This window comes from Lutra lutra, chromosome 11 (assembly GCF_902655055.1).
Source record: "Lutra lutra chromosome 11, mLutLut1.2, whole genome shotgun sequence".
Lineage (NCBI taxonomy): Eukaryota > Metazoa > Chordata > Mammalia > Carnivora > Mustelidae > Lutra > Lutra lutra.
This window is the reverse complement of record NC_062288.1, coordinates 25,826,662-25,852,323: the sequence shown is the minus strand read 5'-3', so window position 1 is coordinate 25,852,323 and position 25,662 is coordinate 25,826,662. Positions and strand designations below refer to the sequence as shown.

The 25,662-nt window shown below is 36.2% G+C and overlaps 1 pseudogene; it reads left to right on the top strand.

Annotated features, from left to right (window-relative positions):
- Window positions 1-14,020: 14,020 nt before the first annotated feature.
- Window positions 14,021-16,222, top strand: LOC125080904 (zinc finger CCCH domain-containing protein 14-like; annotated as a pseudogene).
- The last annotated feature ends 9,440 nt before the right edge of the window (window positions 16,223-25,662 follow it).

Here is a 25,662-nt window from a genome sequence, read left to right as displayed (position 1 = left end):
TCTATGTTAAAGAGAGCTATCAGCCACTCTCTATATTTTTCCACACTATGCATGACAAATACATAGAATATGAAACAAAGAAATACGTATGAATTGCTGAGTTTCTGTAATATCCCAGAAACTGATAAATAATCTTGACATTTATGTATGTGTACTAAAATGGAGATGAGAAGAATTTAGCTGAAAAGATTTAACATCATCATATAATAAACCTGTTTCTGGCACTCAGAGTCAATATTTATCTATAGAAGGAATGAATGAATGAATCCCTACAGTCATTTCCAGGTGTTGAACTACTACCTCTTAGTTACCAACTATAATTTTCTCTGATTTAAAAGTGACCTAATGTTTTCTTTCTCAAGTCTAGTTGCATTTCCTTTCTCAAGTCTAGTTGCAGAGTGAACTGGAGCTATGAAATCTTGGTATGCAACCTAAAAGTTATTTGCCCATTAAAGTTTCCCATCTTAGTGTAGTATAGTGTACCTGTTAACCCAGATGGACTATAAAACCAGATTACTCACAAAGGGAGGGAAACAGAGGAAGGAGATGAAGAAGAATGTGAAGAGAGAAGGTTCTTTGATGGACAAAAGTTACTACAAGTTTAGATAAAATATGTAATGAATTTTGTTGCCTTACACTCCCTTCTTTAAAACTCTTTCATTTTCTGAGTTCCAGTGAATATATTTTTTTCCCACTTTGAATGCCTCAGAAAGCAGTAATCCCTATAGTCTGAAAGCCAAGATTTTAAGTACTGACATCTGTCTTTGTGAGTAAAGGTGCTCACAAAGTTCAGTTAAACACATGAATGAATAGAGGTACTAACACTTTCCACTCATAAAGATTAAAGGCAACTTGATGTTCTTTATACTCCTTTATTTAGGCTGGAAGTCTCGGGAATTTTCCAGTTCCAAATTTTAGATCCTTAAAATGGTAAACATGCTCAGCAAAACATGGTATTTCTGTTTTTAGTGTTTCTTAATTATTTAACACATACCAATTTCTTATCATTTTTCTTCTGCTAAAAAATATCATTTGGGGGCACCTGGATAGCTCAGTCCAGTAAGTGTCCGACTCCTAATTTTGATTCAGGTCATGATCTCAGAGTACTGAGATCAAGTCCTGCATTGGGCTCTGTGCTCAGCAGGGAATTTGCTACAGATTCTCTCTCTCCCTCTCCCTCTGCCACTCCCCCAACTTGAGCGCTCTCTCTCTCTCAAAATGAATAAATAAATAAATAAATAACATCTGTTCAAAAAATATACATATAATTTTTCCTTTGTTTTTTTTTTCCCAAAATTCACAGGATAAATTGAATATGAACTTATTCTCTGTTGAGTTGCCAATGTATAGACAATATTCATTTATTACTACCTGATAGTCGATTAAGACAGTTATGACACAGATTATTTAAAAATATTATTAGTGAGAGAATCCTGACTCTAAATCTATGCTACTATAATATATAATCACTTAGCAGGATCTTTAATTATTTTGCTGTAATCGACTTTCAAATATGAGAAAGAAATTGCTAGATTAGAGAGATAGCTATAGATATAGAGGCACCTGGGTGGCTCAGTAAGTTAAGTGTCTCCCTTTGGCTCAGATCATGATCCCAGGGTCCTGGGATGGAGCCCCATGTCCATGTCAGGCTCTCTGCTTAGCAGGGAGTATGGTTCTCCTTCTCCCTCTGCCCCGTACCCCCCCCACTCATGGTGTCTCTTGCTCTCGTTCTCTCAAATAATTAAATAAAATCTTTAATTAAAAAAATAAAATATATATCAGCATTTAAAGAATATATATATATTAAATATAAATACAAAAATAATTATTTATTTATATTAATTATAATTAATTATATTATATATAATATATAATACATATTATAATGATTAATTATCTTAAATATAAAAATATAAAAATATAAATCAGCATATAAAAAATAAAACAGATATATATCAGCAAAAAATATCTTACTGTCATACTAAAATGGAATTTTCAGTTTAAAAGCCTTTTAAGTTTTCACCACTTAATTTTTCGTAGCATGAATCCCATAGGCCACATAGTTACATGTCAAAGAAATAAACATATATATGACTACATATACATGGGCATATATGAATATGGATAAGTTTAATTTATGGCTTAATTTATAATTCTACCTGAGTGCAGAAGCCTGAAACTTTATCAAATAGTCCCTTTGAAACTTCCTCAGTAAATTTTTGTGTTTGTTTTTGTTTTTTCTGTCCCTACTTAAACCCCCAACTTGGTGTAAATCCTAAATTTATGAAATTTGTTGTGAAATTTGGAAGTAAGAACCTCATCCTTATAGTCCATCTATCCATAGGTGGCATCTGCTGAAAAAGACCATTAAAAAATAGTTCAGAGAGGGAGGAGTCAAGATGGTGGAGAAGTAGCAGGCTGAGACTACTTCAGGTAGCGGGAGATCAGCTAGATAGTTTATCTAAAGATTGCAAACACCTACAAATCCAAAGGGAGATCAAAGAGAAGAAGAACAGCAATTCTAGAAACAGAAAATCAACCACTTTCTGAAAGGTAGGACTGGCAGAGAAGTGAATCCAAAGTGATGGGAAGATAGACCTCGGGGGGAGGGGCCGGCTCCCGGCAAGCGGTGGAGCAACGGAGCACAAAATCGGGACTTTTAAAAGTCTGTTCCGCTGAGGGACATCGCTCCAGAGGCTTAACCGGGGTGAAGCCCATCCAGGGTCAGCTTGGCCTCAGGTCCCGCAGGGTCTCAGAAGGATCGGAGTGTCTGAGTGTCCCAGAGCTCACAGGTATTAGAACGGGGAAGCCGGCTACAGAGACAGAGCCGAGAAGTGACTCTCAGCTCAGGGTTACCTTGAACTGGTCGCAGTCTCAGTCAGCTCTGAGCGCAGCCAGAGGCCAGGGTGACGGGAGTAATTGGGCACTGTTCTCTGGGGGCGCACTGAGGAGTGGGGCCCCGGGCTATCAGCTCCTCAGGCCAGAGACCGGGAGGCCGCCGTCTTCATTCCAGTCTTCCGGAACTCTACGGAAAGCGCTCAGGGAACAAAAGCTCCCAAAAGCAAACCCGAGCGGATTACTCAGCTACTCAGCGCGGCCCAGATAAGGGCGGTGCAACTCCGCCTGGAGCAAAGACGCTTGAGAATCACTACAACAGGCCCCTCCCACAGAAGATCAACAAGAAACCCAGCCAGGACCAAGTTCACCTATCAAGTAGTGTAGTTTCAATACCAAGGAGAGCAGCGGAATTCCAGAGGAGGAGAAAGCAAAGCACAGAACTCAAGCTTTCTCCCCATGATTCTTTAGCCATGCAGTTAATTTAATTTTTTTTTCTTTTTCAATTTTTTTTCTCTTCTACTGCTAAATTTTTTAACTGTTACCCTTTTCTTTTTTAACGTTTTTTAACTAGTTTATCTAATATATATATATATTTTTTTTCCTTTTTATATTTTTTCTTTACTGGATTTCTTTTTTTAATTGTTTCTTTCTTTTTTTTTTTCTTTTTCTTTCTGAACCTCTTTTTATCCCCTTTCTCCCCCCTCACGATTTGGGATCTCTTCTGATTTGGCTAAAGCATATTTTCCTGGGGTTGTTGTCACCCTTTTAGTATTTTACTTGCTCCTTCATATATTCTTATCTGGACAAAATGACAAGGCAGAAAAATTCACCACAAAAAAAAAGAACAAGAGGCAGTACCAAAGGCTAGGGACCTAATCAATACAGACATTGGTAATATGTCAGATCTAGAGTTCAGAATGATGATTCTCAAGGTTCTAGCCGGGCTTGAAAAAGGCATGGAAGATATTAAAGCAACACTCTCGGGAGATATAAAAGCCCTTTCTGGAGAAATAAAAGAACTAAAATCTAACCAAGTTGAAATCAAAAAAGCTATTAATGAGGTGCAATCAAAAATGGAGGCTCTCACTGCTAGGATAAATGAGGCAGAAGAAAGAATTAGCGATATAGAAGACCAAATGACAGAGAATAAAGAAGCTGAGCAAAAGAGGGACAAACAGCTACTGGACCACGAGGGGAGAATTCGAGAGATAAGTGACACCATAAGACGAAACAACATTAGAATAATTGGGATTCCAGAAGAAGAGGAAACAGAGAGGGGAGCAGAAGGTATATTGGAGAGAATTATTGGAGAGAATTTCCCCAATATGGCAAAGGGAACAAACATCAAAATCCAGGAGATTCAGAGAAGCCCCCTCAAAATCAATAAGAATAGGTCCACACCCCGTCACCTAATAGTAAAATTGACAAGTCTTAGTGACAAAGAGAAGATCCTGAAAGCAGCCCGGGAAAAGAAGTCTGTAACGTACAATGGTAAAAATATTAGATTGGCAGCAAACTTATGCACAGAGACCTGGCAGCCCTGAAAGAGCTGGCATGATATATTCAGAGTACTAAACGAGAAAAACATGTAGCCAAGAATACTATATCCAGCTAGGCCATCATTGAAAATAGAAGGAGAGATTAAAAGCTTCCAGGACAAACAAAAACTGAAAGAATTTGCAAACACCAAACCAGCTCTACAGGAAATATTGAAAGGGGTCCTCTAAGCAAAGAGAGACCCTAAGAGTAGTAGATCAGAAAGAAACAGAGACAATATACAATAACAGTCACCTTACAGGCAATACAGTGGCACTAAATTCATATCTCTCAATACTTACCCTGAATGTTAATGGGCTAAATGCCCCAATCAAAAGACACAGGGTATCAGAATGGATAAAAAACAAAACCCATCTATATGTTGCCTACAAGAAACTCATTTTAGAACCGAAGACACCTCCAGATTTAAAGTGAGGGGGTGGAAAAGAATTTACCATGCTAATGGACATCAGAAGAAAGCAGGAGTGGCAATCCTTATATCAGATCAATTAGATTTTAAGCCAAAGACTATAATAAGAGATGAGGAAGGACACTATATCATACTCAAAGGAACTGTCCGACAAGAAGATCTAACAATTTTAAATATCTATGCCCCAAACGTGGGAAGAGCCAACTATATAAACCAATTTATAACAAAATCAAAGAAACACATTGACAATAATACAATAATAGTAGGGAACTTTAACACTCCCCTCACTGAAATGGACAGATCATCCAAGCAAAAGATCAACAAGGAAATCAAGGCCTTTAAGGACACACTGGACCAGATGGACATCACAGATATATTCAGAACATTTCATCCCAAAGCAACAGAATACACATTCTTCTCTAGTGCACATGGAACATTCTCCAGAATAGAGCACATTCTCAGTCCTAAATCAGGTCTCAACTGGTATCAAAAGATTGGAATCATTCCTTGCATATTTTCAGACCACAACACTCTGAAGCTAGAACTCAATCACAAGAGGAAATTTGGAAAGAACCCAAATACATGGAGACTCAACAGCATCCTTCTAAAGAATGAATGGGTCAACCAGGAAATTAAAGAAGAATTGAAAAAATTCATGGAACAAATGATAATGAAAACACAACGGTTCAAAATCTGTGGGACACAACAAAGACAGTCCTGAGAGGAAAATATATAGCGGTACAAGCCTTTCTCAAGAAACAAGAAAGGTCTCAGGTACACAACCTAACCCTACACCTAAAGGAGCTGGAGAAAGAACAAGAAAGAAACCCTAAACTCAGCAGGAGAAGAGAAATCATAAAGATCAGAGCAGAAATCAATGAAATAGAAACCAAAAAAAAAAAAACAATAGAACAAATCAACGAAACTAGGAGCTGGTTCTTTGAAAGAATTAATAAGATTGATAAACCCCTGGCCAGACTTATCAAAAAGAAAAGAGAGAGGACCCAAATAAATAAAATCATGAATGAAAGAGGAGAGATCACAACGAACACCAAAGAAATACAGACAATTAAGAGAACATACTATGAGCAACTCTATGCCAACAAATTTGACAATCTGGAAGAAATGGATGCATTCCTAGAGACATATAAACTACCACAACTGAAGCAGGAAGAAAGAGAAAGCCTGAACAGACCCATAACCAGTAAGGAGATTGAAACAGTCATCAAAAATCTCCAAACAAACAAAAGCCCAGGGCCAGACGGCTTCCCGGGGGAATTCTACCAAACATTTAAAGAAGAACTAATTCCTATTCTCCTGAAACTGTTCCAAAAAATAGAAATGGAAGGAAAACTGCCAAACTCATTTTATGAGGCCAGCATCACCTTGATCCCAAAACCAGACAAGGATCCCATCAAAAAACACCACTACAGACCAATATCCTTGATGAACACAGATGCAAAAATTCTCGCCAAAATACTAGCCAATAGGATTCAACAGTACATTAAAAGGATTATTCACCACGACCAAGTGGGATTTATTCCAGGGCTGCAAGGCTGGTTCAACATCCGCAAATCAATCAATGTGATACAACACATTAATAAAAGAAAGAACAAGAACCATATGATACTCTCCATAGATGCTGGAAAAGCATTTGACAAAGTACAGCATCCCTTCCTGATCAAAACTCTTCAAAGTGTAGGGATAGAGGGCACATACCTCAATATTATCAAAGCCATCTATGAAAAACCCACCGCAAATATCATTCTCAATGGAGAAAAACTGAAAGCTTTTCCGCTAAGGTCAGGAACACGGCAGGGATGTCCGTTATCACCACTGCTATTCAACATAGTACTAGAAGTCCTAGCCTCAGCAATCAGACAACAAAAGGAAATTAAAGGCATCCAAATCGGCAAAGAAGAAGTCAAACTATCACTCTTTGCAGATGATATGATACTATATGTGGAAAACCCAAAAGACTCCACTCCAAAACTGCTAGAACTTGTACAGGAATTCAATAAAGTGTCAGGATATAAAATCAATGCACAGAAATCAGTTGCATTTCTCTACACCAACAACAAGACAGAAGAAAGAGAAATTAAGGAGTCCATCCCATTTATAATTGCACCCAAAAGTATAAGATACCTAGGAATAAACCTAACCAAAGAGACTAAGAATCTATACACAGAAAACTATAAAGTACTCATGAAAGAAATTGAGGAAGATACGAAGAAATGGAAAAATGTTCCATGCTCCTGGATTGGAAGAATAAATATTGTGAAAATGTCTATGCTACCTAAAGCAATCTACACATTTAATGCAATTCCTATCAAAGTACCATCCATTTTTTTCAAAGAAATGGAACAAATAATCCTAAAATTTATATGGAACCAAAAAAGACCTTGAATAGCCAAAGGAATTTTGAAAAAGAAAGCCAAAGTTGGTGGCATCACAATTCCGGACTTCAAGCTCTATTACAAAGCTGTCATCCTCAAAACAGCATGGTACTGGCACAAAAACAGACACATAGATCAATGGAACAGAATAGAGAACCCAGAAATAGACCCTCAACTCTATGGTCAACTAACCTTCGACAAAGCAGGAAAGAATGTCCAATGGAAAAAAGACAGCCTCTTCAATAAATGGTGTTGGGAAAACTGGACAGCCACATGCAGAAAAATGAAATTGGATCATTCCTTACACCACATATGAAAATAGATTCAAAATGGATGATGGACCTCAATGTGAGAAAGGAATCCATCAAAATCCTTGAGGAGAACACAGGCAGCAACCTCTTCGACCTCAGCCGCAGCAACATCTTCCTAGGAACATCGCCAAAAGCAAGGGAAGCAAGGGCAAAAAATGAACTATTGGGATTTTATCAAGATCAAAAGCTTTTGCACAGCAAAGGAAACAGTTAACAAAACCAAAAGACAACTGACAGAATGGGAGAAGATATTTGCAAATGACATATCAGATAAAGGGCTAGTGTCCAAAATCTATAAAGAACTTAGCAAACTCAACACCCAAGGAACAAATAATCAAATCAAGAAATGGGCAGAGGACATGAACAGACATTTCTGCAAAGAAGACATCCAGATGGCCAACAGACACATGAAGAAGTGCTCCACATCACTCGGCATCAGGGAAATACAAATCAAAACCACAATGAGATATCACCTCACACCAGTCAGAATGGCTAAAATTAACAAGTCAGGAAATGACAGATGCTGGCGAGGATGCGGAGAAAGGGGAACCCTCCTACACTGTTGGTGGGAATGCAAGCTGGTGCAACCACTCTGGAAAACAGCATGGAGGTTCCTCAAAATGTTGAAAATAGAACTACCCTATGACCCAGCAATTGCACTGCTGGGTATTTACCCTAAAGATACAAACGTAGTGATCCAAAGGGGCACGTTCACCCGATTGTTTATAGTAGCAATGTCTACAATAGCCAAACTATGGAAAGAACCTAGATGTCCATCAACAGACGAATGGATAAAGAAGAAGTGGTATATATACACAATGGAATACTATGCAGCCATCAAAAGAATTGAAATCTTGCCATTTGTGACGACGTGGATGGAACTAGAGGGTATCATGCTTAGCGAAATAAGTCAATCGGAGAAAGACAAATATCATATGATCTCCCTGATATGAGGGAGAGGAGATGCAACATGGGGGGTTAAGGGGGTAGGAGAAGAGTAAATGAAACAAGATGGAATTCGGAGGGAGACAAACCATAAGTGACTCTTAATCTCACAAAACAACCTGAGGGTTGATGGGGGGGGGTTGGGAAAGGGGGGGTGGGGTTATGGACATTGGGGAAGTTATGTGCTATGGTGAGTGCTGTGAAGTGTGTAAACCTGGCGATTCACAGACCTGTACCCCTGGGGATAAAAATATATTATATGTTTATAAAAAATAAAATTAAAAAAAATAGTTAACATTTACATAACTCTACACTAGGTAATTTATATCTATATATCTTTATATCTGTATCTATAACTGTTTCTATCTATAGGTATATCTTTGTTCATCCATCTTCAAAACAGCCCTATGGAGTAAGTACTATTATTACTATCCAAGTAGTATTATTACTATCCATGTTTTACAAACTGGAAAACTGGTACCCAGAGCAGTTAAAAAATTGTGTCAAGTTTATGCAGCAATTAAGAGACAAAGTTGGGTATGAACACAACAGTGGTACTCTACAACCTGAGGTTCAAATTCCTGTGCTCTACTAGCCTCTCACTTCCCCTCCTCCATAGCATAATCAATCTTCTACCTCAGCACATGATGAGGCATCCATGTTATATATGTAAATTTCTGTGGCACATTCCACAAGAACGTCCTCATCTCTGCCCACCCCAGAACTTTTGTCTTTCCAGGATACAGCTGTGTCACTCAGGGCAATACAAGGGAAATAAAATTATGTGACTGCACACTTCTAGGACTTACTGCTCATAGGGACTCTGGGCCTTATGTTCTCCAGCCAAATAACTTCATTTAAACATCATCTCTGTTTTCTCAAAACCACAGTCGGAGGAATTTCTTAAGTGTTAGCAGTATCCCAAACAGAAAGCTGTGTGTTCTCTCATTCTGCCAGGGATGCAGCAGCTAGAGTAATTTTTACTTCAAGAGGGCACTGGTCTGTGGCTATCTTTCTTTTCTTACTATCTCACTTATGCTCCTCCCAAATTCTTTATAGAGATTTACCAGGTGATAAAAAATTGTTCTAACAGAATATTTATTTTTCTATGTCAGTAATTTAGGTCAGGACCTTAGCTTTCAATACTTAAAAGACCTCTTATCATGCCACTCCAAAGCCTTTTTTGTCAAGACTGTTGTGTCTTCCTTAAATTCATAAGTGTATTTTGAAATTTAGGACACAAGAACTGACTTAGTTCTCAATTTTTTTCTTGTTATATCTTTCCTTTCTTGAAGCAGTAAACTTAAACTACTCTTACTCTCCTTGAAATGGGGAGAAGGGTCATGTGGGAGAAAAAATCAAATTAAAAACACATTGGTGAATACTTCACAATGTCTTTTCTAATAGACTTCAAAGCTCTAATTTTAAAGAATTTGAGAATTATCTCCATACTTATCTCCAGATATCTTATATAAAAGCCACTTAGTGGTCTCTTCCTTTTAAAAGAGCTTGGAAGTCCTGGTACAAATTCTAAGAAACCTGAAGAATCATAACCTCTTTTCTAACTTTTAAGAGGTAGGAAGAAAAGCAAAAATACTTGAGAGGAGCCAGAAGCCTGTGGTTTTGGTCTCAAGTCTGCCAATGACTAGCTGTGCTGCCAAGGACCAATCATTCAAATCTTACTTCTTTCGTGAATTACCCAACTAACATTTCTGGATTATCTATGGGATAGATACTTAATATAAAATACTTGCTTAGTTTTCACAATTTTAGCATAATCAGAAAGTTTAGTGACTTGTCTAAGATCTTAGAGGAGTTAACTGGCAAAATTGTGATTGAAGAAAGCTGTGTATTATCCCAACAGAATATTTCATGATATCTAAAATCCCACCTAGGCCAATATACTCTATAATTCTAAGTGGGATTTGGCAGATTTTGCTGGGAAGACTAACTATCCTATGCATGTGTGTTTATATATATATATGTGTATATATACTGTGATTTATTGAAGAATACTATCTCTGGACTAAAAAAAAAAATGGATGCTTGCCAGCAAATACACTCTTCCAGAGGTTTTCTTTGCACTTTTATTTTGATACAGTACCTGTACATTATCATGGGTTTTTTGTTTGTTTGTTTGTTTTTTGTTTGTTTGTTTTTATTTTAATTCTGATAGCACACAAAGCTTACTAACCTCTCCACAATTTGTTAATCATGTTCATTTTCCTAACGGTGGTTGTCATGAACTGAAAAGGGTAGAATTTATCTCCGGCTATCTCCTTTAGGGCTAACATTCACATTAAGCAATGTGTAATGTCTTCTCACCATGAATGCTGTCAGGCTGACATCAACAGTGAATTGTGTGAATACTTAATACAAACTAAAATGATTTTTACATTATAGAAATCCCATTTTTAAAAAGGACAGTATATGGTGCCTGGGTGGCTCAGTTGGCTAAGCAACTGCCTTCAGCTCAGGTCATGATCCCGGAGACCTGCGATAGAGTCCGGCATCAGGTTCCCAGCTCCACAGGGAGTGTGCTTGTCCCTCTGACCTTCTCCTGTCTCATGTTCTCTCTCACTCTATATCTCACATAAGTAAATAAAATCTTTAAAAAAATAAAAATGAATAAAAAGCACAGTATACAATGATAAACAATGTGTGGACCAGCATTGGAAATCTAATAACATAAAGGCTTTTCTAGTTCCCTTGGAGAATATATTGATTAAGTGAACTATATTACATTTGCCTTTATACTGAAAATGATTTACAAATGTTAATGAATTCTTCCAGAACTTCTGAATGATGACTTCTTGGCTAATAGATATTTGGAAAAATGTAGCACATAATTTAATTTCCTTAAAATCAGAGCTTAGAATTTTGGTAGTTTGCATCTGGAAACTGAGATTCTTTTTTATTTAAGTGAGGGAGTGAAAGGTTTAGTTGTGAGTTCTGTCAAAAAAAACCTTTCTTTAGATTCATTAATCCTCTACCTTGTGATTTATTTTTTTCAGGCTCATTTCCTTTTTTCTTTTTTTTTTAAAGTAATATTTTCTCATTTCTCTATTTTCAATGGTACAGTCTAAAAAATAATATTAAAAGGAATCATGGGTCTAGAGCAATACTGGAGAACCCTAACAAAAGCCCATTCCTCTAACTACACATAATCTTTGAAGAAACACTAGGCATGATAAAATTTAAAGTTTACAAGAAATTTGTGTCCACACTGAAAAGAGATTATGACAGCGTACTTGCCCTTAATTTCACAAAAGCCTGATTTCCAGTCTCCTTTTAGGTTCCTTCCTTTGGTGCAGTGGTTCTCAAACTTGGCTGCATATTGGAATCACCCAGAGAGTTTTAAAAATATAAGTCCTATAACTAGAGATTCTCATATGATAGAGCATTGCCTGGGCACCTGGATCAATAAAAGCTCCCTCAGGTGATTCTAATGTGGAACCAAGGCTGAGAATCACAGACTCTTTGTAAATTCTCAAGACATGCTCACTCATGTATTTGGGAGACTGATCCTACCAACCTTCCCAGGTGGCTGTTTCACTATCCTTTTGCTTTAGGTAATAAACCAGATGTTATTTCCAAGGTAGTGATGCTCTGTTCTGAGTCTTGCACCTGGTTTTTTGTTTGAGATGTGGTTTATGCATCATTGGTACTTATGTCTACAGCATTGTTTTGCCCTGAACATCCCAATAGGCTCATAACCTGTCAGCTGCCGATTCCACTTTACATGTGCTCCTGGTTTCTTTGCAACGTCTGTCCAGGCCAGAAGGTTGGTACTAGATCTCTTGGCAAGTCAATAGAAAAAATTTGCCAACTATTTTTTTTCTCCTTATTTATCATATCAAGCACAAGCTTGGAGAACCCATCTCCTAGCATTCATTCAAAGGGGGAATAAAGGATATCTCCTCTCATTTAAGGCTTACACAGAGTCAGAAAGAAGGGTTTACTATAGTAAGCACTGGAGACAAAAATAGGAAACAAAGATAGTGGGAGGAAAATGAATCTGCTAATTTTCTCTGGGTCTTTGGAACTCCTTACTGGGGAGCTTTGTTAAATAATGAGAATAATCCCCAAAATAATACATATTGAAAGGCAAAAAGTACTTCAATCAACCTCTGGATTCTGGGGGGAAAAATGACCTCTTTACTAACCTGGCATATAGCAACTTGGAGGACTTAGCCAATTTGAAAAGAAGGAAAAATTTTAAAATGTGCAGCAAATAAACTTAGCTAAGCCACATTAAGTTCCTGGTTGACATGAACTCTGAAGACTGAAAAACTGGCTTTAGGACCTCAAGAGGGCAGTGTGATGACCTCACAGCAAAGGCTGGAGATGGGTAGCTGAGCCCGAGTCCACAGCTGGCAAGAACTAAGTGGAAACTACATCAACAGGAGAGAAATGCCCAGGACTTCCTGGTACCATTGCCTGAGCAAAATGAATAAACTATGAGTTCATCCACCATGAACTTCTGCAAAAGAGGCCAACACTGCTTACAGGAATGAAAAAATGCACAATAGACAGCTCAAACCCAAGGATCATCATGAATATCACTTTCCCTAACTCTACTAAGAGAGCAAGTGCCTGTACTCCTTCAGGGATACTTTCTGATATCATCTAAGATCAAAGCATGGGAAGAGCTGAATAATTTTATACAAGATAAACTGAAAGGATTGTTGAAATTGTGTGATTCTGAGTAGATTTTCAGAGGATTAGGTTTTGTTTTTTGTTTTTTGTTTTCAAATAACTGTTTATGCACTCAGAAAGATCAAATAGGTTTTTTGGTGGTTTCTCTTTAAACACACACACACACACACACACAACTATGCTTTCTCTACATACAGTCCTAATGTATCAAGATGGAGACATATTGGGACACCTGGATGGCCTAGTTCATTGAGTGTTGGACTCTTGGTTTCAGCTCAGTTTACCTCAGGTGGTGAGATACAGCCCTGAGTGAACTCCATGCTCAGTGTGGAGTCTGCTTAAGACTCTCTCCTTCTCTCTCTGCCCCTTCCTCCTTCTCCCTCTCTCTCTCAAAAAAAAAAAAAAAAAAAAAAAAATTTGTTTTTTTTTTTTAAATATGGAGACATACGGAGAAGATAGAATCAGTAAACTGTAGGGGCACATGGCAACAGTATCTGCCTTTACTGCTTGGATATTACTCCTTATTTTCTCTCTCCCATAACTTCACCCTATCCTTTCCTATTTGCTCTTCCACAATAGCTTTTAAACATGTAAAAACATCTCCCACCATAAGGCATTAAGCAAAATACATAAGAAAATAAAATATACAGCCTTCCTCAACTCTACGTATTTTCAGCTATTACTCTATTTCTAGCTGTATTAGTCCATACTTACTGTTTATGCTAGATTTTCCACCACCACCTTAAAAGTATTTTTGCTGAGACTGTGGAGGTGGGACACACAGAGCGCCCTGGAGTGGTGCTGGTGGCTGATGGCTGCTGGCGCTGAGCCGCGGGCAAGGAGCTGTCCCAGGATCTGGGGAAGTAAGACACAGGAGGGCTGAACCCACTGCCAATGCTGGAGCCATGGAAATCGGAGTGGAGATCAGTCGAAGATCTGGAGTGCCATTAAGGGGAAATTACAAGACCTTACATTGATGAAGAACTTCCTGATAACATTATAGTAATGGCGGCCAACAAGAAAGTCAGGACCAAATGACAGAGGACCTGTCCTTGTTCCTAGGGAACAACACGATTCATCATTATGTCTTCATGGTGTATTAGATAAACTTGGCTCTGTTACAACTGACCCCTCCAGTCTAAAGTCTTGTGAAACCAACATCTTTGATAATAATGTGTCTTCAAAAAAGAGCAGTTTCAGCCGGGGGGATGAGAGAAGGCATGAAGCTGCAGTGCTGCCCCTTGCCATTGCTAACACTAGACCTGAAAAAAGAGATTCCAGGTTTCCCCTAGTTTACAGGTGCAGAAAACTACTAAGTCAGACAGACTTATGATGATGGAGCTGCAACCTGATTAATGTCAGCTATGAAGCCTCTGAGGCAGACAGCACCCTCTGAAGATGTGATTGATACTAAGCCAGAACCAGATGACCTCATTGATGAAGACCTCAGTTTTGTGCAGGAGAAACCCTTATCTCAGAAAAAAAAACCCTACAGTGACAGTTTCATATAATTCTTCTCACACTTCTATTGAAAATTGTCAACCACCTGCAAGTCAAAATGCAGACAGTGGTTCTCATTTAAATAAGCTGCAATTTCAACAGCAGCAAAATGGTATTTGTGCCACCAAGCAACCTGATATACAGAACAGCCAGGTATATGAAACAGGACATTTTTGTGAACTATAAGTGCTTAACAGCTTAGAAGAGACTTATAGAACCTTCTTCAGAAACAACTTAGAAAAAAATAAGTATTGAGGAAGAAAACTTTCAGAAGAGGAAGTTGCTTGTGGTAAGTTCAACTGTTAAAGTAAAAAAATTCCATCATGTTGATGAAGAAGAGGAGGAAGATGATGATTTTGGGTCTCATAGAGGAAGCATCCCTAGCAGTGTGTCAAGTGCTAGCAAAGCCTGAAAGGAGACCTTTGCTTCCACCTTCTAAACAAGCTAACAAGAATCTAATTTTGAAAGCTATATCTGAAGCTCAAGAATCTGTAACAAAAACAACTAACTCTTCTAGTCTCACAGAAACAGACACTTCCAGTTGCTCCCAGAACTTGAACTTCTCAAGAAGAATTGCTGACAGAAATGGTCCAGGGCAAAGGAGGACTCCCAGAATAAATCTCCCCATTAAAGAAGAGGAAACAAAGGGAGATAATAAAGAAAAAAGCCCAGGAACTCAACAGAGGCAGTTGTTATCCCAACTGCTAATTGAGCCAGTAATGGCAGAAACTCTGCAGATCAGTCAAGATTACTATGACATGGAATCCATAGTCCATGCAGACACAAGACCATTTATTCTGAAGAAGCCAAAGCTGTCTGAGGAAATAGTAGTGGCTCCAAAACAAGAGTGGGGGATGAAGACTGGAGATACCCTTCAGGTACTTTCAGGAAACCTTAGGCAGATGGGATCTTGTACCACCAGATAAACCTGCAAGTCCCAAGTTTATAGTGACACTGGATGGTGTCCCCAGCTTATGAGAATACAGGTCAGATCAAGAGGAGGACATGTGTTTTGAAGTAGTGAAACCTGTAAACCAACCTGCAACCTCAAACAAGGGACTCAGAGGTCTCCTCCACCCACAGCACTTGCAGCTGATGAGCAGGCAGCTTGATGAGCCAAATGGTAGCTTTTCAGATGGGAGATGAGTGAGCTGAGTGTGGTCCAGAAACCAGAAAGATTTTTGAAATGTTGCAAATACTTGCCTGCCTTAAAAATGGGGGTGAGTGTGCTTACCATCAACCTGTTTCACTTGCAAAGCCTTCCCCAATTGTAAATTTACTGAAAAAATGTTTGTTCTTTCATCCAAATTGAAAATATGATACAAAATGTACTAAATCAGATTGTCCCTTCACTCATATGAGTCTAAGAATTCCAGTAGTGTCTCCAAAGCCAGCAATTGCAAAACCAGTGCCATCTTCTAGCTTCTAATAGTCAACTGTGCCATTCTTTCCCTGCTTGTAGGAAAATGGAAAGTCCCTTCTATCATCCAAAACACTGCAGATGTAACACTCAGTGTACAAGACCTGACTACACATTTTATCATCCTTCAATGACTGTGCCAACACAACATTCCTTGAAATGGATTCGACCTCACACCAGTGAATGACACTCAGTCCTACTTGGCAGAAGATTGTGGAGTATCCATCCACTGACAAAAGTTATTCTGCAGAACTTGTCAAATCTTTGAAACTTGGAAACATTGCTTTCATAATATTGAGTTTACTGCCTACCTGAAGTGTCTAATTTTTCAAGTTTGTAAGTTTATTAAGTGGTTTTAACATTGGGTGTTTTTTGTTATTTGTCTTGATTATGAAAAGACCATTTAAGGAAAAGGTAAATTCTATTAAAACATTCATTTCAGGCATGTTTGTAAAAAAAAAAAAAAAAAGCCAAAACCTCTAATGATTGACTTATTCTTTTTTTTTTTTTAAAGATTTTATTTATTTATTTGACAGAGAGAGGTCACAAGCAGGCAGAGAGGCAGGTAGAGAGAGAGGAGGAAGCAGGCTCCCTGCTGAGCAGAGAGCCCGATGCGGGGCTCGATCCCAGAACCCTGAGATCATGACCTGAGCTTAACCCACTGAGCCACCCAGGCACCCCTGATTGACTTATTCTTAAATCTGATTCCACAGTTTTGTCTCATTTACTCTCTGCAACATGTTTATATTTTTGCATTCTGTTCTAGGTTAACATTTGTTAACCTGTCTCTCTAGCCATTTTTATTTTCCTTTATTATATTCTCTTCTTCAGCCACTCTATAAATTCGGTGCTTCCAGGATTTCTAATTGATTCCATCCATTTACATGGCTTGAACTATCTCTTGTATATTTTAATGACTCAAATTATTATCCTCAGCTTCATTCTAATTCCTCAGTGACAGAAATATTTATTCTAATAATGACTATTTATTCAAATAATGACTACCTTCACTACTCAAACTCAATGTGCCTCAGAAAGAAATCATCTTCTGAGATGCCATATCTCCTTCTAAAAGTACTGGTGCAGTCACTATCTTCTAAGTTAGCCTTTAATTTGTAGTTGTGTCTTACTTTTTTTTCTTTATAGCCTCCCCCACTTACTGTTCCATTTGTTCAGAAGCTCTTATCCAAGGGGCACCTGGGTGGCTCAGTTGCTTAAACAATAGACTCCTGATTTTGGCTCCAGTCATGATCTTGGGGTTTTGAGATCAAGCCCCAAGTTAGGCTCCATGCTGGGCATGGAGCTGCTTAAGATTCTCTCTCTCTCTCCCTTGGCCCCCAACACCCCTCCTGATCCTGTGCATGTACTCTCTCACACCCTCTCAAAAAGAAAAGAGCCTCATATCCAGGATACAAACTTTTTTTTGAACCTTAATTACTATGAATAACATCTTAATTGATACTGTTATATCCCACTCTTAATGTCCTTTAGAAAATTTCTACTCTTATTAAAGAGTGATTGTTTTAAAATGCAAATATAAATAAGCTATAGCACTAAATACTATTCAAAATAAAGAACAATCTCCTTAATGTATTATAAATATTATGTCATCATCTGTTCTCAAACATGATGAAATATTTTTACTGTCTGGTCCCACCATGCATATTTGTTTGTTTTTGTCATCCTGAGAGCTCTTCCTATCTGTCTGGCTAATTTCTCTTCAGCCTATAGAAGCTAACTCAGGTGACATTTCCTCCAAAAAGCCTTCCAAGTGGTAAGTGTACCTTAGGTACCTCAAGTGGTAAATATCAATTCTATGTGTTTTTATAGCACCTTGTTTCTGTTTCTGAATGAATGAATATAAAATGAATCATGGTATGTTTAATTGTTTGCATTTTCCCACAGAACCATAAATTTTGTTTTGTTTTGTTTTTTCCTTTTAAACTTTTATTTAAATTCTAGTTAGTTCACATATAGTATAATACTGGTTTCAGGAGTAGAATTTAGTGATTTATCACTCACATATAATAGCCAGTGCTCATCACAACAAGTACCCTCCCTAACACCTGTCACCATTTAGTCCATCCCCCTACCCACTTTCCCTCCATCAACCCTCAGTTTGTTCTTTATAATTAAGAGTTTCTTATGGTTTGCCTTTCTCTCTCTCTCTCTCTCTCTCTCTGAACCATAAGCTTTTGAAGGCAAAACACTGTTCATGTATATTTGTACTCTTATTTCCTGGAAATTTCCCAAGAAGGAGCTAAAATAAATGGACACTTAATAAATGAACGTTTAAGCAAGTACATATATTTCAGGATTCTGTGATCAATTTCTTGTACCTGTTATACAATAGTGTGGAATTGTGAAGGCATGACAACACCTATGTATCTTAACTCATGTTTCTATGAAGAATAATACTTATTCAAATCCAACATAAATCCATGCTGAAATATGATCCCACATCTTTTTAAGAATGTCAAAGCAACAGAGGATCCCTGACTTATGTAAAAGAAAGTCTGGAAGTGATATTTCTTATAAACAAGACAAGATAACCTGATTTCCTTAAAACTGTGTTTTTCTTTCGTTCTGCCTTCTGTGGTGATTTGACAGTTTCTTTAAGACAGATGGAGAAAAGAAACTAGTTTTCTGTTAGGTTGGATCAGCCCTGCCCCAACTGGTTTGTAAAGGAGAAATATGTCTCTAGTACAAATGAATACACCTTTAAGAACCCACTTTTTCTTCCTTCCATCTTCATTCCTTCCTTCCTTCCATCCTTCATTCCTTTTTGCTTCCTTCCTCCTCCCTCCCTCCCTTATTCTCCTACCCTCTCCTCTTCCTCCTTCTCCTCCCACTCCCCCTCCCTGAACCTGTCTATGTGTCTGTCACTGTCTCTCTGTTTTATTTTACTTTCTTTGCTTCTGGTCTATGGTAACTCTTCAACCATCTCAGTACTATTTGTAAATATATAAATATGCAGGGGAAGAGTATTCTACTATAGAACATAGACATATTTAAGAGCTCTCATTTCATCTGTCATTAGGTATAAAGGAGCAGATTACAAAAGACTGAGAGAGTCCAACAGTACAGAAGGGCAGAAAAAAAATCAAGTATATCTGAAAGTCACCACAAAATCAATTTCTTACTACAAAGGGATCATGTTTTGAGGTATATTAAATAACAATACATCCTGTTGGTTTTTTAATGTATAAAAGACCATACATCAAAATATCAATGGGATTTTATGTAAGTTTACATTAGAATTCTTCAGATCATGCATATAAGAGAATGTAATCTGTTTAACATTGGAGGCAACAATGAAGCTGAACAGTCCTACATGTTATATAAACATTCACTTTTCATATAAAAATGAACATCTTAATAAGTTAATTTTTAGCTATCCATGAAAGGTCTTCTTTATACTCAGCATTTTATAATGGATGGTACGTTTAATTAATGAGTTAGTCATATAAATACTGAGTGACTATGGAGTCAAGACACTGTGCTAAGTGATAGTGATATGTAGGTGAAAAACACCCTTTGAAAAAGGATTTAATATAATTGAGAAGCAATAAAAGATAGTTGAAATGTAGTTACTGCTTTAAAAACAATAGCATTATATAGGGACACCTGGGGGGCTCAGCCAGTTAATTTCACTTGACTTCATTTCAGGTAATGACCTCAGAGTCCTGAGACCTAGCACCTCCAGCTCTGTGCTCAGTGGGGAGTCTCCTGGAGATTCTCTCTCTCCCTCAACTCTCCCCCTGCTCACATGATAGCATGCACTCTCTCTCTCTCAAATAAATAAATATTTTAAAAATGATTGTATTATATGGTGACAATAGCTACACTTGTGGTGAGCATGACATAACCTATGGACTTATGTAACCACTACGTACACCTGAAACTAATGTAACATTGTGTGTCAAATATACTTCAGTAAATAAATAAAATGCAAGAAAATAATAATAATATATATATAATACTTATTAAGATAAATGTAAATTTTTTGAAAAAGGAATCTTCAGTCCTCTGAAACATAAATAGATATATAGAGACATGAGCTTCTAAAAGGAAATAGCCTAACTTTACTAACAGGTATTTTTTTTAATGGATAGTCATATGAATTAAGATAATGGTAAAATCTAGAAGCTGAAATTTTGTTCCCTATTTGGTTACAAATCACAAGGGACTTACCCCTCCCGAAAAGGTGGTGTCATTCACTAATGTTTATCATAGTCCACGTAAGGAATCTGTTGGTTTATTGTTCAGGAATAAAACTATGTTAAAGAAAAAGTATGAAACCTTTCATTAAGCATAATTGAAAGGGGGTGTCCTTAGTGATTCTTTTATCAGTTTACACATAATGCCATTTTACATTGCTATTCTCATTTGAATATGAATGACTATATAGCAAATTATTACTTTTAGCCTGTTTTTTTAAATAAACAAATATTGCTAAGTAAGAGTAGTAGTATTTTTCATGTTAGAAATCTACAAAGAATGGTCAGTACAAAACCTAGTCATCATCCTGTGTGTCCTAATTACATGATTTTTCAAAACGGAGTGGATACATCTAAAAATGGTGATAACATTTATATAATCCCCATACTGACTGATAAAAATATATATATAGAGAGAGAGAGAGAGAAATTTTTATATATATATATAAATATATATATATATATATATATATGATTTCTATGCACATTAGAACTAGAAGTGAGGGGACACCTCGGTGGCTCAGTCAGTTAAGTGTCTGCCTTCAGCTTGGGTCGTGATCCCAGGGTCCTGGGATGGAGTCCCACATCAGACTCCTTGCTCAGTGGGGAGCCTGCTTCTCCCTCTGCCTACAACTCATCCTGCTTGTGCTTGCTCTCTCTTGCTCTCTCTCTCTGACAAATAAATAAAAAATCTTAAAAATTTTTAAAAAAACTAGAAGTAAAGACATTTTACTGTATAATAAATGGATGTAATTTTATACAAAGTTAAATACAGGTACTTGTTAATTAAAGTAGTGGAAAATAGTGTTCTGATTTTAAACTTATTTAAAGTGTATTTTTAATTCACTACATTAACACAAGGTTTGAATGACTGATTATACATGCTTTATTATACACTACAATTTTAATTACCACAAATGTGTTTATAATAAGATTATGATACACACATGCTATTTCACAAGCATAACATGGATATTTAGTTGGAACTGAAAAGCAACTTCTCTAAAATTATAATTTAATCTTTTTCCATAAGAAGAATTTATTATGTCATTGATGTAATCTTATTTTTCCATAGAAATTATTTACTGAAAGCCCATTCCATGAAGTAAACTGACAGTAACTGGATGAGGATATGTTCATGATGGTTGGGAACCAATCCTTGCTTCTAGTAAATCTGGCTGCCCCAACAACTGACAATAAATTTTATCAAGTGAAATAACCTGTCTTATTTTCCCCATTTCTATTATGGGAATCAAAGAAGCACCTAATTTATACTGTTGTTGAATAATACCTAAAATAAAATATGTAAATGGCTCAGTGGCTGGTAGAGTAGACCTGTAACAAATATAAACTATAGATAGCTAGATAAAAAAATCATAAATTTTGATGTAATAGAGATAAAGCTTAATTAGATGACTAAAGATAATTGAGAGGACCAATTTATGCAATTTGACTTTTGGATTTAATTTGCATATTCTCTCTTTTTTTTTTTCTTTTCTTTCTTTCTTTCTTCTTCTTTTTTTAATTTATTTGACATAGAGTGAGAGAGCACAATAGGGGGAGCAGCAGAGGGAGAGAGAGAAGCAGGCTCCCCACTAGACAGGGACTCTGATGTGGGGCTTGATCCCAGAACCCTGAGATCATGACCTGAGCTGAAGGCAGACGATTAACAGAATGAGCTACCCAGAAACCCCTAATCTGTGTATTCTCTAACTGCAATCCTATTTCTCTACCCATTACAAATTACACTACAAAAAGATTTCCTTTTCAGTAACAATATGAGAGAGAAAACATGATAGAGCATAAAAAATAAGGAATTTGCTCATACACTGGGTCTAAATCCTAAATGTAATACTTAACAATTTTAATACTAGAGAAGTCATTTAAAATTTCTGAAGTTATTTAAGACTTCAACCTCTTTTTCATAAAATATAATGAAAATAAATCTTATATCCCAGAGATACTTAAGGTTTAAATAAGAAATACATATGAGAGGATATATGTCATTGTTATTAGTTATAGTTTTCATTAAAATGAAAGCTCAATAAATTTATACACAAAGCCGACACTAACTCAAAGTCCTTGAAGTATTTTTATGAATTAGCTTTTTAAGTAAAAATTATAATTTTATATGTAATTAATTTACAAAAACAAAATATTTCTAGTTGTGTGGTTTGCTCAAGAAATTACTGAAGAAATGTTCTATAGTGTAAAGTTTTACAAAAAAAGATTAAAAAATGTGAAGTGTTTAATATGTAATTTATGTTATTTTGAAACAGTTTTATCTAATACAGATTTTCATGATTTTCAATTTAGATTCAAAAGAAAAAAATCATTGTTTTAGTAAATAACTGAAATGCAATTGAAATTTTTGTAAGGAGAAATCCAAGAAATATATTTAAAGGAGTCACTTCACACGTGTGTCATATACAGTAACTGATTTATTAGCTCTAATTAACTGAATGCAAAATATATTAAAGAATAGTTTTATTCCAAATTCATATTAGAAACACACTCTACTCAAAAAAACAAAGAACAAAAAAACCAAAAAAAGCTACATTCAAGTTTCACGTGTAGGAAATTAACACTTTATTCTTTATTTAAATAAAGTTTTTAATAAACTTGTCCCATTCAAAATAGAGACTCTTAAATATGTATTTTACACTATTTTTTATAAGATTAATTTCTCCTCATTCATAGAATCTGTTTTGCTATGTATTCTTGTATGTAATTTTTAGGCAACTATTTTGTAATGGCTTAAGGTAGATAACATGAAAATATACCTTCAATAAAAGACATGTTGTTTTTTTTTTTACTCTAATTAAAAAGAGTGTTTCAGAGGATTTCTGTTATTTGAAATATTTTGATATATTTCAAAACTCAACTGTGAGCTATTACTGAGAAACAGAAAATATTCCCCAATAACATCCGTAAGTGCTTTTAACATTTCAACCTTAATTTCTTAAAGTAGGTGGAAATGTTGAACTAGAAAATAAAAGCAGACCACCACAGCTCAGTCATGAATCTTAACAGACTTCGTATTTCTTTAATCCAAACACTCTTTGGTGAAGGAAATGTTGGTATGGGGTCAACTATTTGTAAGAGCAAGTTCAGTACCTCCCCAAGGCCATGTGCTTGATTGTGCCCTAAAGCCTCCAAGTTTTCCTTTCTTGCTTAAATTTCATGTATTCATACATTCACTCATTTATTCAATAAGTACTTTTAAGCATTAACATATGTGAGGACATGTTCTAGGTTATGAGGATATCAAGGTAAATAAGACATAAAATTTGCTCTCATGTTGTTACAAAGATTTTTAAAATATTTATAACTGTATTACAATAGTATAATATAAAAGAATCACATTACAAAATAGTGTAAGCAGTGACCATATCTAACTGAGGTAAAAAATGAGGTGAAGCTTAAAGGCAGGACGATCTTAATTCATCACCCAACTGGACCAGCTCTTCCAGAACAATGACCGGAGCAAGCCAAAATTTATCATCACCCTATTTAAAGGAGAATAGGATTATGAGGAAAGATAGAGAAGAGAAATGGCTAAGAAAGACTAAGGAATAAACTTGAGCCACTTCATAAAGGACAAAGACCATAGCCTACTGGAACAATACTAGTGGCTACAAAAGGACAGGGAGATGGAATTTTAATGGTACTGTTTACAAATGGCAGAAGAACCTCTAGAATCACCTAGTTACTAACCTAACAAGCATCTCTGAGAACTCTAAAGCTATCCCACGCATGCTATTTATGGCCATGCTGCCTGATACTGTTTCCAAATTGTGATGCTGAATACTTCGTAATTATTTATATAGAGGACACAGTACAATATGGATTTGCTTCAGGTTTTGCCACACATCTGGGAAATCACATTCTGAAAGCATTGCATTTTATATTTGTTTCCCCCCTCAGATATAACCTAGAATAAACTCAGTTTTACTGTGGAAAAATAAAGAAGAAAAATGTATCCTTAAAGAATCAGAACCTCCTTAGAATCTAGAGAAATAAAGTAAATGGCAATATTATTTATTCTGCTAACATAACCTTTAATTTGCATGCAAATTTTTAATTTTAATGTAATGAAAGTATCTGGTATATATACATATGATTTACTTTAGATAATTTTAGGAAAAATAAATCTAAAGTTGATAAAATAAGGTATTTGATGAGATAATCAAAATGAGCTAACACTGAATCATAATGGAGTTTTATATTCAAAGTTGAAGTTGTCAAACTTTTTTCCCACCTTGGAGCATCCACACACTACAGGAAAGCACAAAAAGAACATCAGCTGTAAGTGAACATTTCTTCCACTTATATTGTAATGGCTACTAGTCAGTTGAATGGCATACCTACTCACAAAGGAGATTGAGAAAAAAAAGTGTGGCTTTATGACCAGGGTCTAAGAGGGAAGAATGCTGCAGGAGGCTGTTTCAGTAACTCTGGAATAAGAAACAACACGTTTGGACTAAGAAGTGTAGGAATAAATAAATGAAAAATATTAGGGATGATTAATTTGTAGGGTTTTGTAATTAGTTCAATATGAAGGTGAAAAAGGAAAGACACTGAGACTTAGTTCTAGCAAATATGGCTAGATATTAGATTAAGAATGTTATTAATCAGTGACAAACTCATAAGCAAAAGTTTAAGACCACTTTGGGCAGAGGTACAATACACACATATACACATATGCTTACACGATGTGTGTGCGTGTTCTATTTTTAAAAGAAAATTGTTATGGAAAACTATTTTAGTTTAGGATATTAAAGAACGGATGTGTTAATCATCCATTTCTAATACAGTTCACAACATTCCCTCAGTTATTTCATTTAAATCCCTTAAAATCAATGCAAAGGTTAAATTTACCCTTGCAGTCCAGGTAAGTATGCAGTAAGTAAATCATAACTGAACCTTGAAATCTTGAATTGCAAAGTTAATATACCTAAGTAACTGTATCTTAAATGAGAACACACCTTAACTTTAACTCTAAAAATATTTTGGCAAAGCTACTTTCAGCAATATTATCTCTGGCAAACCACACTTAATTTCAAACTCACAAACTTCACCTTTGGCAGTTACACCTCAGCTAACCACCCCACCATGAGAGATTTAACCTCTGGTAGTAATCGTGCAATCCAAATTTTATAACTTCGTCTTCAAGGAATTGATTTGTAAGACACCATGGAAATCCTTTACTGAATCAGTAAATAATGACAGAAGTGGAAAAACTACATTTATTCAGGTTTAAATTCCTCTCTTTTACTGATCTTTGTTCTAATGTCTAAAGAAAGCAATAACACAAAAATTAGAGGGGAAATAAATCCAGTTTCTACTAACTAGATTAGAAAACTAGTTATGAGTTTGATATTTTGTTATGTGACTAGTTTTATTA